The following is a 14,462-nucleotide window of genomic DNA, read 5'->3' on the forward strand; positions in this document are numbered from 1 at the left end:
GAACAAAAAAAGTTCATAAATTCCAGGTCAAGAAGTTTTAGTTAGTAAATAACAGCAGGAGCAACCCTTGGTAAAATAAATTTCCTCCACCAGAATACTGAGTCCACATTTTTCTGTGTCCAGCATGTCAACGAGGAGAGAACATTGGTGTGGTGACTATTTAGCAAAGGAAAGAGAGTAGACACTTCACAAAGGAAAATAACAAATGGAAGGAGGTAAGGAATGGCAATAGGGGAAAAAAACAGACAAAAGGATGACAGAAGGAAAGGACCAGATGGGTAGAAGGAAAGCAATGAAGCATGAATGAGCAGGAAAGATCGGAAGACAAAAGGTGAAAGAAGCATATAAGGAGCAGGAAAGCAATCTGAAATATGGAAATATAGAGGGATGGGAAAGAAGGAAGGAGAGTTGGAGATAAAGGGAGCAAAGGGGGAAGAAAAATAGTGATAATATAACTGAAAATTATGTAAGCCACTTATTGATGGGTAATTCAAAGGGCAAATATACTAGTCTACAAAAGGGCGTGATAGATTTCATGATTAGCCATTGATTCTGTTGTTTGTTTGCTTTAATTTGCCATTACAATGACAAAATTGTAAAAATCATTGTGCAGCCTTCTTCAACTTCCTTCTGACCTTACTCATTGTATATCTTTGGCTATATTTTGGCCTTTCTCATAAGTCAAACTAGTACTCCTCAGCCCCTTGGGTCCTTGTATGCTACAGCAATTTTGTAAAGGGGTCCATATTGCATCATCTTCACAATATTTTCTATAGACAATGCACCTAGAACATAATCATAAAACCATCACAGATTTTGATGACTCAGATATTTAAAGGGACCTGTAATCTTATTGATTTGCAAGTTCCCTCTAATGAATCACATCATTCTCCATCAAAGATTTGAGGGCGAAGACATAATCCTTATCTTCTCTTCAAGGCTTCTTCTTCCCATTAGATTGTGAGCTCCTCAAGGGCATGGACTGACTATCTTTTGTTTTTCTTTTTATCTTCAATACTAAGCACAGTGCCTGGCACATAATAGATGCAATCAAAGTTTGTTGACTGACTGACTATGCCTGTCCAACCTGGGTGATTCTTGTCAGTGCCTTACCATAAGCACACTTCATGAGGTTAACTAATATTTTAGAAGCCTTTTCTTTGTTTTAAAGCATTCTGTCTATACATCTGCTATCCCTCATCCTTGCCACTTTACTCCTATTTTTCCTCCTATTCTAGAATTCCTTGATATCTTTTACTTCTATCTTTCTTCAAATTTTTTCATTAATTACATGTTGATCCTGCTCATACCCACCATGTGTCCATCCATTACCCTCCATGTGATATTTATTTTTAAATCTTCACAGACTTATATTTCATGCTTCTGTGCAATATGATAACTTGGTAGAATTTTAACATTAAAAAGCTGGGCTTTTGTTTCTCTAGGAAGCTTGGGGCCTTTAAAAAAGCAACTTTATGGAGGCTATACAACCCACTCTCCTCCTGTTGTTCCAATCTCTGCCCGACTTATTATCTAACTTTTTTGTCTTTCCCATATGTTCATACAATGGGTCATTTTTATAGGCTGTCAATTCAGACACACGTTATCATATTGACAATAGAAATACTTTGTCCACTTGGCATTGACTGTGTGAGTGGTTATGCCAAAACTCTTGAGTTGCTATATATCTCTTTCAGGAAGATCTGTGATATCCCAGTTTCTGGTATAACCAGTACAATGTCATCTGTAAACAAGAGCATCCAGAGTCCATGGAAAACATCTCTTCAACTTGGACTCTATGTTGGATCTCCATCATTAGATTGACAAATGCCTTTGGTTAGCATATACCTCCCTGTTTTATGCATCAAAGGATCATTGAAAAGAGCCATTACATCCATACTTAAAGATTCTTTTTGAATGATTGACTACCTTATATAATTTTATTAATGAAGCTTATTTAAGGTTTCATGGGAAATTTTACTTACTTCTAGACTCATGATTATTTTCTTAAATACAACAGCAATTAGTTATAAAGAAGGAAGATATATAAAGAATTGCTTTAGGTAGGATGGGAAAAAATAATTAGGACTTCACACAATTAATGCTCATGGCGACTAGCAATTCTAGAATTCTTCCCTACACAGGTCTCATTAGGTAATGCCATATCTTATGGATAGAAGACAACTGATATATCTGGCCTAGGCTACCATTTTGCATCAGGGCGGCAGCTAGGTGGCACAGTAGATAAAGTGCCAGGCCCAGAGTCAGGAAGACCTGATTTAAAATCTAGCCTCAGATGCTTACTGGCTGTACGACCCTGGGCAAGTCACTTAATCTCAGTTTGCCTCAGTTTCCTCACCTGTAAAATTGGGATAATAATAGTACTTACATCAAATGAGATAATAATCATAAAGTGCTTAGCACAGTGCCTGGAACATAGTAAGCTCTATATACATGTTGTTGTTATTGTTATTATTAGTATCTTTGTTTTACTATTGGAAATAAATTGTAGTTACTTGGTATATAACAAGATTATATGTTTCTTCCTTGTGGGCAGGCGATCTACTTTATTCTTTTGCTATTTTTCAAAACCGCTGCCAGAGAATTATGTATACAATAAGTGTTTAATTCATTCTCTCTCTCTCTCTCTCTCTCTCCTTTTCTTCTATCTGCCACTTGTTATCTATATGATCTTAGATACGTCGTTTCTTTTGGAGGTTCAATTTCTCATCTGGAAAATGAGAGACCAGACCAGTCTCCTATGACTATAAATCAATGGTGCTATGATTCTGGGAAATAGATTGTAATAACCTGGGGACCTCTCTCACACATAGGTCATCAGGTTCAAAGCATACATACCACTTAAACTATGGTTCACAAGATTTCATCAGTATTTGAGCTGTGTGTGTGTGTGTGTGTGTGTGTGTGTGTGTGTGTGTGTGTTTATCAGACCAACCATAAGAAATATCAGTTCAATAAAAGCAAAAGACATTTAATTAAATAACACATCAAAATAAGTGAAAAGAAAGATTCCTCCATATATGTAAGGATTCACTCCCTAAAAGACGATGATACCACTAATGGAAAAATTTTCAGGAATATTCAAGGATGAATAAAAAATATGAAGAAATAGTGGTTGCTTCATGCTGGGAACAACATTATGGAGAGAGAAACTCACATTTTTGAAGAGGCTTCCTTGCTTGATCTCTTCTCTTCACTTTTTTTAATGCTGGATCCCTTACGGTAGTATCAATCTCCTGTAGTATTTTCATTGGGTTGCCAATTTTCACTAGTTTCACCTTTCTTCTCTTTGCAAGCTTTTCTGCTATGCTGTTCTCTGTTATTCTCTGCTGTCATTTACTTGTCTCTATCTGTTATGCTGCTTCTTGGCCATAATAGGAGAGGCTTGTCAGCCTATATAGACTCTGGGCCCAAGTACTGTTTAGCTCTTTTGTGATTTTAGATACCCACAGACAAGTAGCTAAAAATTTCCCTAGACATTTGTCTATATCTTGAAATGAATGCCTCTGTGGCAACTCAAGATTTTCTGAGTTTGTAGTCTTTCTTGAAATAATTCACAAAATTTATGTTAAATCTTATTATATCCATTGTTGCTTACCTAACTCACATTTCATCCCAGGATTTCCACTTAGAAAAATAAAAAAAAAAAGGCCTAGGTTTAGTTATGGAGAAAAGAATAATCTCAATTCTTATAATGTACCTGACCAATACAAAAAGGTCTGGGGTGGTTATGGCCCCACTTTGACCCACAAAACACGTAGCTTTATTCTCTACAATAGAACTCTGCATTTATCTGACATCAACAATGTGCCATGTTCCCTGTAAGTAAATTTTTCACTTAACTAAGGCTCATCCCTTTATTATTGTTGTTATTATTTTTATTTGCAATAATAAAATAATATTTGTTGTCACAAAATTTATTTATTTTTGCTTGTGGCTTAGTCATAAACTACAAATATACAAAACAGGTCTAAGAATTGTAAGAATGCACTCCCCTTTTCACCCCTCCTCTTCCCTCCTCTCCCCTCTCTCCTCTCCCCTCTCCCTTCTCTCCCCTCCCTCTCAGATCCTCATCCTTCCCTTTATCCTTTCTCCTTCCTCCCTTCCCTGGCCTAGGCGATGCTGTGGTGGAGATGGCCAAGGAGACCACAGAACCTGCCAAGACAGACATCAAGGGGCTGTGTCAGTACATATTTTCCAAAATAGCCACGTACCTGACAGGTGAGCTAATAGCCACAAGTGAAGACTGAACTTCTGGAAAACATGAACAAACTGACTAGCTTGAAGCATATAGAAATTAAAGATATTGCAGTAAACATAGGTAGAAACCTAAAGGACTTAAACCAGAAATCTGCAGCACTTCAGCCTTATTTGGATCAGATCACTTTAACTGAGGAGCAAGTAGGCAGCTTATAAATTGGATACATATTCAAAGAAACTAGAAGCAAAGTACAAGAAGTTAGAGAGGTGATGAAAGAATTCTTTTGCAAAAAGACTTGAACTACAAGCATATTTCATAAGAGCTGAAATAAGTGGGATGGAAATTATCACTATGCTTCAATTCCTAAAAGGAAGTGGTGCTGCTGATCCAAGGAAATTCCCAGCCCCCACCTTTGGTTGAATATATAACTTTATCCAACCCTTGATGTTTTCCTAAACCTGTACTTCCAGGACCTTTATCTTATCATGTGCTTTATTGCATGTCCTGGTCCAAGGCTCAGAAATCAGTATCAACCCCATCTAGAGTAGCACAGATAATAGACTCTCATCTCCCTTTCTCCTTCCCTCTCCTCCTCCCCAAGGGCTCTACCTTTGACTCTGCTCTGAATATGCCCCACCTCCTTCATAACCTGTTCTTGAACTTAAATAATAATTGCTAATTTGTGAAGAAAAAAAATAATTGTAAGAATGCAAGAGTATTTGTTGTTTTCATGGAAACCTGTTTTCTATTTAAAACATGCAATCAATACAGCAATATCAAGAACAATTGAAATACAATAAATAATGCCACAAGAATACAGTTTTAATACATTTATTAATCTTTCTAGGCATATGTATTTTCATTACTCTTTATTAGAAACGAGCATTGCTTTCTAGCCAAAGAGAGAATTGAACAAAAATATATTATTGTCCAAATGCCCATGGTTAGCATTAGGATGAAGTTGTATGGCTCCACTGAAAAGCCCATTAAGCAGCTCATGGAATCTTTCTCTATCATCATCACAATGTCATTTGCATTTGATAAGTATGAAAATTTATAATATGTTTTCAAGGAAGACCAGAGACTAAATATTTTGAGCATGATTCTCAATACCAAATAAAAGTGGAACTTTTAAGTACTTTGGTCACCTCCAGGGAAGACAGAAGGATCATAATGTCATCAAGGGGAAACCTGAGACTGGTTTTGTTAAGAGACTGACATTCTGAAGTCAAAGCTTTATATATATATATATATATATATATATATATATATATATATATATATATATATACATATATATGTGTGTATGTATATATATATATACATATATGTGTGTATGTATATATATATATATATATACATATATATGTGTGTGTATGTATATATCTCAACAGCAAATAACACCTATCCAATACCAGTTTTAGCAAAAACTTTTGGTATTAAAATTGGATAACAATGAGTATAGAAGATGTCTTAAGAAAAGTCATGCAATTTAAAAAAAATATTTTCCCCATCTACATGTGAAAATGATTTTTAATATTCATTTAAAAAATACATTTTGAGTTCCAATTTCTTTTCCTTCCTGCCTTCTTCTCTCCCCTGCCTCTTTCAGCAATTTGATACAGGTTATACATGGGCAGTCATTCAAAGTCTATTTTCATGTTAGGCAAGTTGTGAAAGAAAACACCTCATCCACGGGGAAAGACTGTACAACCCCATATTGCATCTACAGGGAACTGAACCAGACTTAATATGTTCTAGAAGTGATGTGCTGGAAGGGACACCCTGTCTATGACTGCCAGACTGATTTTAGATTCTATTGCATGCATTCAAAGTTACCAGAAGAGCAGGGAGTTGGAGAGAAAATCAGGCTTACTCCATTGAAATTTGTGGGTCTAAAAATTCCCATGTATTCTGGAGAGTCTATACAAGTTCTTATCCATGGACTTTCCTTTTAAGGTTGATGGGCTTCTTTTCTTTCTTAAGCAGACCCACTATAGCCCAGGCAGCACTGCGTTGGTTAGCTGGCTGCCCCCGTACATGCTGTCTGATGTCCTGTGCAAGACTGTTCCAGCTGGACCTCTGATTACCAAGCCAGACTATGCTGTGCATTAGCTCCAATAGATCATCGAACACAAGAGAAGTAAAATGGAAGCCAACGAAATGAATCTTGAAGAGGCTTCTGAGAACAGATGCTATGAACTGGAGTACTTGTCCACCAGTAAGCTGGCTGACACTCCCAGCAGCTAGACTGAAGCCATGAGCCTCGTGGAAAACTGATGAGCTCCTTTCTGCTGGGGACCCGCATCACTCTGTGAACTGCTCCCCGTCATCGCTTGTTGCTCACGTGAAAGGGATGAGCTTGAGGCCTGGAGACAAGACTTGAGTCCACCCCAGTCAGTCAGACAGACCTAAGCACTGAGAGCCTAAGCTGAGACACCCATTACTATCAAGGCAATGAGATGTTCCCAGGATGGAGAGCGCTGCCTAGCAAGACCTCCCGGCAGTTTTCCCAGGTGGAAGCTGTTCAGGTTGAGTTGAGCAATTCTAATTGCTAAAAGCTATGTGAACGTATGGAATTTCTATGAACTAAGTTGTTTGTGATTTTTATGCCTCTGTATAGCTATGGACCTCCTTGCCCTGTGCCTTGTTTCCTCTCCCACGAATTACCGTACTAGGTCTTAAGCAGCTTCATTTGGGAAACTGTGTTTCTGCAACTAAGAGATGTAGAAAAGTTTTATCAGGCCTGGGTTCTTGGTCTCTGCCTTTGCTCTAACTTCTGAGAAGGCAAGAATGATTTTCCTCCCTTTGGATATTGCCATAATATAAAATTTCCTTTTAATTGATGGAAGCTTAGCAGACTGACTAAAATAGCCACTTATCTGTATTAGGGAGAGCCTGCCTCTCTTCCTGCCTTCTTGTTCCTGTCTTCTAAAGCTCCGCCCCCCCAGCCCAACTCTTCCCCACTTCAGTGTAATGAAAGAAAGTTCTGCCTTGTCTCTCCAGGAGGTTGCAAGCTTCCATTTCCCATAGTATTGTTGAGAATAGTACTGCTAATACTTCAAGGAACTCAGGTCAGATCTTGTCTCTTTTAACATGTATAATTCCAACTGAGTTTATTGTCTAAACTGGGAGTGGAAGAAAAGTGGGAGCTAGGATTATACCAATTCAGCATATCCCATGAAAGTAGGTGGAGTGACTGGCACTTAGATATACACTGAAGCTGCATGTAAAACCTGAGAAGGAAACTTTCAATCTTGCTGTTGACTGCAGATCGAAGAGTTTTAATTTGATTTTCTTTTGAATTAAAACACTCTACGACAAGATTTTTGTGTGTGTTTGCGTGTTTGTTTTGTTTTTAAAGATACTTTTATTTTCAGCTCCCCTCTGTGAATTCACCTAAATTTCAAAATACTCTTAACTGACTATAGAGCAAGGTTTGGATAAATTTACAGATCCAATTTGTCTTGTTCTAGGCCAGATGAGAATGACAAATCGTGTCCAAGCTCTTCAAACACAGCCCCCAGAAATAAACTTAGTATTTTAATCTACTAAATCTCAAACATCCAGTGAGTTAAAAGGAAGTTATTGGCCCTTTTGAGCATAAGAACTGCTCCAACTGACATGAATTCTTTTTCTTGTGGCATTTAATATTTGCCCTGGAAAATCCTTTTAAATTTAATTTAAAAATAAAAAAAGTGCAAGTCATGTGGATGAGTAACACCTATATGGAAATGACTGTGAGAACTCTGCTCTCCTTCCAAAGACTAAGGCCCAAGCAGTATTTAAAAAAAATATATATATATATATATATATATATATATATATATATATGTATATTATTTATATATAACATATACACATATAATATATATGAAATATCACTTTTAGTTTCTCAATTACAAGAAATATTAACATTTGTTTTTTAAAATTACGAGATCCAAATTCTCTCCATCTACTTAACCCTTGCTGAGAGGGCAAGCAATTTGATGTGGATTTTACATGTACAGTCACGCAAAACATTTCCCATATTGGTCATCTTACCAGAGAAAATACAGACCAAAATAATCAAGAATAATAAAGAAAAAATATGCTCCAATCTGCCAAAAATACAAAATAAATTAAAAAATAATTCTTTGGAATACAGATCAATAGTGATATTTCTGAGTCAAAGGGTATGCATGAGAAAACTGAGCAATGTTAATGAATGCAGAGCTTATCACTTCAGATCAGTCATAGAAAGATAATCACTTTCTTCTCAAAAAGGAGGAAGAAGATCGAATGATTTTCTCAGAGCATAAGTGAACTAAAATGAAATACTTTTGTAATGAACAGTTGTCATTTTACAAAACAGTAGTAAAACTGACAAAGGGAATGTTCCAGGGTGGAGAGGAGTTGTTGATTGCAAATGAAGATACTTTAACTCAAACCAGAGCCTACAAAATGGCTAAAATCAAAGACTAGAAATAAAAAAAATACCTTAATGGATAATATCCACATGAACTCAAATAAGATTTGTTGACCTAGAAGTAGCAAACAAATGAGTATGTCTTGTAGATTTGTTTAAAGAAATGGAGGGGTTTATGGTAATAGGAAACAGAAATTAGTGAATGGTTATCCTTAAGGAGCCTGGACTTATTGATCATACAATAAAGTGATGGAAATTGTACAACATATCACTGGAGGTTGCAAATAAAAGGCATCTATAGGACATGGAGGGACATTCAATGAGGTGGCTAGTAATTATACACCAGAAGATGCTCACCATCTTGAATTAGAATAAACTTTCTACAAATACAAAACTCAAAATATGCTCAGGCATCTAGCAGATATGCAATCTTGGAAACAGGGTATCATTATAGGTAGAACAAGTACCTTGACATAGTATTGATCAATAAAAATTAAAGAATGGGGTTTAAAGTAGATTTAAATTTACTGAAAACTCATAAACTCCGAATTTACCCAGAGTGAAAAAAACCCATCAAAACATAAAGATCTTGCAGAAGAAACTAAAACCAAGTTTGAATAAGACATATATATGTATATATGTGCACTCATATAGATACATATATATATATACACACACATATATGTATATATGACATACATTATCTATTCTGTCCTACTTGTTAGTAGACTCAACTCAAAGATGCTTTTGGTAATTCTATAGATGAGCTTACATTCCAATGGGATTATAAGGATCATAGGTTTAGAGTCAGAGGAGATATTTTTGGTCATGGCATACAAATCTAGGTTCAAGAAACAGAAACATAGAAAGTCTATTCAATTTCCAAGGTTCACACAGCCAGTAATTATCTAAGGCAGTATTTGAACTCGAGTTTTACTTACTTCCAGTCCAGTCCCAATCCACTGTTATCTCTCAGATAAGTAGTCATTTTACTCTTGTGACAAATAGCTGGCATAAAGTTAACTAAACAAGAGTAATGGCAAGACAGCAACTTGTCCTCTGGTGGTTTTGATCTGAATTCCACCTTGTAAAGGGATAGAGTTTAGATTAAGTCTTTGTATTTCATTTATATGCACCCTTTAACACCTCATTGTCTCTGAGAGCCTTATCTTTTGTGATTTTGTCAACTGAGTGGAGTGGGAATAGGGAATAAGTTGATGAGAGGAATCCTTCCTTACAAATCCTTACAAATATGTTACATACTTACTTGTGTTCTTAAACAGTGTGTTGAGATAATTTAATTTTTTATTGTCACCTTGAGATCATCATTATGAACACCAATTATATTCTTTGCTATAACCTCTGATGCTTTTAAAAACTACTGAGGTGAGTTTTCAAAATATTACATAGCACTGGCTGCTTTAAATTCACTCACCTTTCTCTGGTCTCACTTTTACTTATTTCAGTGTCAGTATTTATTAGTATATGCCTATTGCTAATTTGCTAACCCATTTTATATGTGCAAAGATGCTTTTTCTGAATTATGTTGAATAGTTGTTACATGGGATTGTCCTAGGCACTTCATGGGATACAAAAATCCACTAACATATGATTCATATCTCCAGAGATTAAAATCCACACACAAATGTATTATGACACATCTGGCAAATGCTACCTTTGAGGAAAAGATGGAAAGTGGTGCACTAGATGATAAAGGGAGCTAGGTGGTACTGTGGATAGAGTGCTAGACCTAGAGTCTAGAAGACTTGAACTCAAATCCAGCTTCCAACATTTATAAGTTCTGTGATGTTGATGGGAGCGTGGCCCAAGCCAAGATCTTTTCCCCTTGCTCCAAAGGGAATCTGACTCCTATTTGTCTACAGGCCCCAGACCCTCATCTCCCTTTGAAAGCCTTAGCTTACTTTTTAATCTTATTCAGATGCGCCTTTGCCCCTCACCCTAAAAGAATCTGGTTCCCTTTCCTCTATGGGCCCCAGAAAGGCCTTACTCTGGTCTGAAATGGTTCCTCATTGACTCCCCTTATCTCCCTTTGAAAGTCCTAGCCCCACCCTTTGATCTTGTGCAGATGCCTTTCAAACTTCTGCCTTCCTGTTCCCTTCATTGGCTATTCCCATTGTCTATTCAATCTCTCAGACCTTCCAATCAGAATTCGCACCTAGACCCTTTTTCCAGCCCTTTCTCTTGGCCACCCAAAGTTACTTAGGTGTATAAAAATTCCACCGTGGCCCCCATTCAGATACTGAGAATCTCAAGCTCAAAAGGCTGAGACTTTCTCATGCCCACCCATCCTTACCGGTGTCACCTGGCCTATGTGATTTATCACTAATAAACTTTTCCTCTGGCTGAAGAAGATTTGAGTTGAATTCATTCAGCAGTTCCCAGTACTGCAACCTTGGGGTGTCCCCCAGCAGCACCCCAAAAGCCCTAGACCTCTTCAATGTTACACAATTCACTTAATCTCTGCCTCCTTCAGTTTTCTCATTTTTAAAATGAGGATGCCCTAGTTTCTAGGCCTATTGTGAAGACAAAGTGAGATAATAGTTGTAAAGCATTTCACAAAACTTAAAGCAGTATATGAATATATTTTTATTATTATATTAAGTCATTTCAGAAGTAGTTGAATGATCAAACCCTATTATTTATTAATTGTTTAATGTCATCTTAGAAGAAATACCATCATTTTGCAGATGTAAAAACTGAGGCCTGCACCACATACCTAAAGTAATTTCTTCAAAGCCAGCAGTGAACTAGTGGCACCATCAGGATTCACACCTAGAACCTCTGTTTTCAAATGAAGATCTCTTTCCACCTCACTGTACTGTTTCCCATTATTTCGTGTTGTCCAAAGTCACACAGAATTTTAGTGGCACAGCAAAATTTTAAACTCAGGTGTTCTAATGAAGAATGCAGCACTGTGCATTGTACCAGGCTGTCTCCATATAAAATGGCAGTGGTATAGCTAAAATATGTGTTTTCATAAGCGATAAAGAGAATCACAGAGACACCAAGGAGGAGAGGGAGAGAGGGAGAGAGAGACAGACAGACAGACAAAGACAAAGACAGAAAGAAGAGAAGAGAAGTGGGGAGAGGAGAGGAGGGGAGAGGAGAGAAGAGAGAGATTCAACTATGATAGCTATAGAGCAGATTTCAAAGTTGGGTAAACAGCTTCAAGTTTACCTTCTTGATATATACTGCCTGTGTGATTATGAGAAAGTAATATAACCTCTCAGTGTTGCAGAGAAGATACAATGGTAAAATGAGGTTCCTCATCTGAGAGTTCACCTACACCAATGAAATGGTATGACTAGTCATCATTCCTATCTCTACATTAAACAAGCATACATAATCTATGTTGATAATTTGTCAATTATAGAGAAATACTGAGAATAATAGATACCTCAAAATTCACTGTTAATGCTACCTTCTAACCAGAAAAGCTCCTTTCCCACCCACTTATTTTAAAAACAAGGTTATGATGGCAGGTATCTTCCTGGTATTTCAAAATTGGCATACAATCCATCCACAGACAATAGAACAATGAATTTCCCTGGCTGGGTGTTCTCACCACTAAATGTATTGCATCATTACCATTAACTTCACTTTCATCAATGTGTTGTCATTATCACATTTAACTTAATTAGTGTAGAAGCTACTTAAAAGAACACTTCACATAAAAAAAAAGAATGTACTAAATGTATTCTTGGCTTCCAACAGCTAAACCAATAGTCTAATGCACTATGAGGAAGTTTTTTTTTTTAAGCTGTTAAGGGGGAGAGACAGATAGAAGCCTACACTCACACAATAAGGTCAGAAAGCTAGATGCAGAGTGACACCAAGACATCTCAATAACCACTGTTTAGCATGAGGATGGTAATATTTCTCACTATCTTTTCTATCATTGTCAGGTGTGGGGAGGGTCAGGGTAAGAGAGAGACAGTGGAGTAAACTTGGCTTGACCACTTTGCCCTTACTTTCTGAGCAAAGCACAGTATCTAATGCTTTTAGTTTAGAGATCAAAATTGCAGATATTGATCCCACTAGTACATTCTTTTCTTAGGGGAGAGCTCATAGAGGATACCATGTTCCAAGTGCAAAATGTTAATATGTGTGCATTTATATGCATATTCATCAACGCATTTCTTTTCCATCTGTTTAGAGTACACATGCAATTTTTACGTTAGCCCAATAAAAGAAAATTGAGGCAAGTTTTTCTTCCTCCTTTAATGACATCAAAATCTACAGGATAAAAATTGGCGAATTAGGTTAGAACGTGGGGCTCCTTCAATTGAGAACAAGATGGAATGGCCTTCATAGAAACACTATAGCAAATAAGGAAACTGAAGTACAGATATCTAAAGTGACTTGTAGAAATTCAAGGTAGTAAGTAATGAATTTAGGAAATGAATCCAGGTCCTCTGATCCCAGTGAATCCAGGGGTCTTTTCAAGGTACCATGCCACCAAGGTATAAGTAAAAAGCAATATTATATCAGGTGATGAGGACACAGGATATTTAGGTAGCTTTGTGTATTTCTCTCTTCCATTCAGGACTGTGGTACAGGAGATGGTAATAGGCTTCACTGTAAGCCATGGGTCAGACTACCTGTGAGGTTTTTGTATGTGCTTGACCATTAGCATAGGAATGGGTCTCACACTGATGATCACTTGCCATATACCACAATAGAGCTCCAGCCTCAGACCAAGCTTGGTAGCAGGGACAAGAGTAGTACAGTTCTACCACCTCCCCCTATTCCTTTAAAGTTCTTCTCTGAAAGATGGCAAGAATCTCTCTGGGGATCAGATCACCATCAGCAAAATGCCGCTAAAACAGTTACTATGCTGATGCACTTCTAGCTATTCATAACAATAATCCGTGTTTATATAGCACTTTGTAGTTACCATGTATTTCATATATCAATCAACAATCTCTGCCCCTGGTACCCTGGGTTCTGACATTTGAGTCTTTGCCTTATCATTCCAGAGGATCCAAGGCATCATACACTTCTGTGCTATTTCCAAAGCAAGGTGCTTAGCACTTATCCTCCTTCCAACCCTTTCTAACTGTGTATTATCTTTCTCTGTTAGAATATAAGCTCCTTGATGGTGGGGACTGAGTTATTTGCTTGTATTTATATTCCCAACTCTTAATGCCTGCTTTTTCATTAGCTCACTTTTATTTATTCATTCAACACACAGTTATTAATAGCTTTTTATGCTCCAGGTTCTGTGTTAACTGCCAGGGATGCAAAAGAAAAACAAAAGCATGATCTGCCCTCAAGGAGCAGAATGGTAGAAACTCCATCTACACAAGTAGCTACACACAAGATAAAGGATCTTCATGGATACCAGAGAGTGCGAGAGTAATTATTTAGAAGGAAAGCTTTCCAGGCACATGGGACATCCAGTGAAAAGGCAGAAAAACATGAGATGGAGAGTGGAACGTAGGAACTATGCAATAGGTCAACATTGCTGAACTTTAGAGAGCATGGAGGGGAGTAATATGTTAAAAGACTGGGAAGATAGGAAGGGACCAGGCTATGGGAAAGCTTAAATGCCAATATATATTTGATCCTAAAAATATGATGTTGAATTTAATCCTCACACCATTCTGGGAGAATGTAGCAAAAATATTAAGTATTTTTATTCCTTTGATGTACCACTATCCCTCCCCCTCATATAACTTATTAAGTCCCTCCAACTATCTACTTTTATTTGCAAATCTAGCAAGATCCCTCCAATCCAAAGCTACTATAAACATCCAGAACTTTTGTAGAGGCCGTTTATCCACCTCCTAACCCATCACTTTTCTTCCC

At 37.1% G+C, this 14,462-nt stretch overlaps 1 pseudogene; it reads left to right on the forward strand.

The window, feature by feature from the left end:
• Positions 1 to 4,284: 4,284 nt before the first annotated feature.
• LOC110217511 (snurportin-1 pseudogene) lies at positions 4,285 to 6,658 on the forward strand (annotated as a pseudogene).
• Positions 6,659 to 14,462: the final 7,804 nt, after the last annotated feature.

The sequence above is a fragment of the Phascolarctos cinereus genome, unplaced genomic scaffold, assembly GCF_003287225.1.
Source record: "Phascolarctos cinereus isolate Bilbo 61053 unplaced genomic scaffold, phaCin_HiC Scaffold_726;HRSCAF=1367, whole genome shotgun sequence".
NCBI lineage: Eukaryota > Metazoa > Chordata > Mammalia > Diprotodontia > Phascolarctidae > Phascolarctos > Phascolarctos cinereus.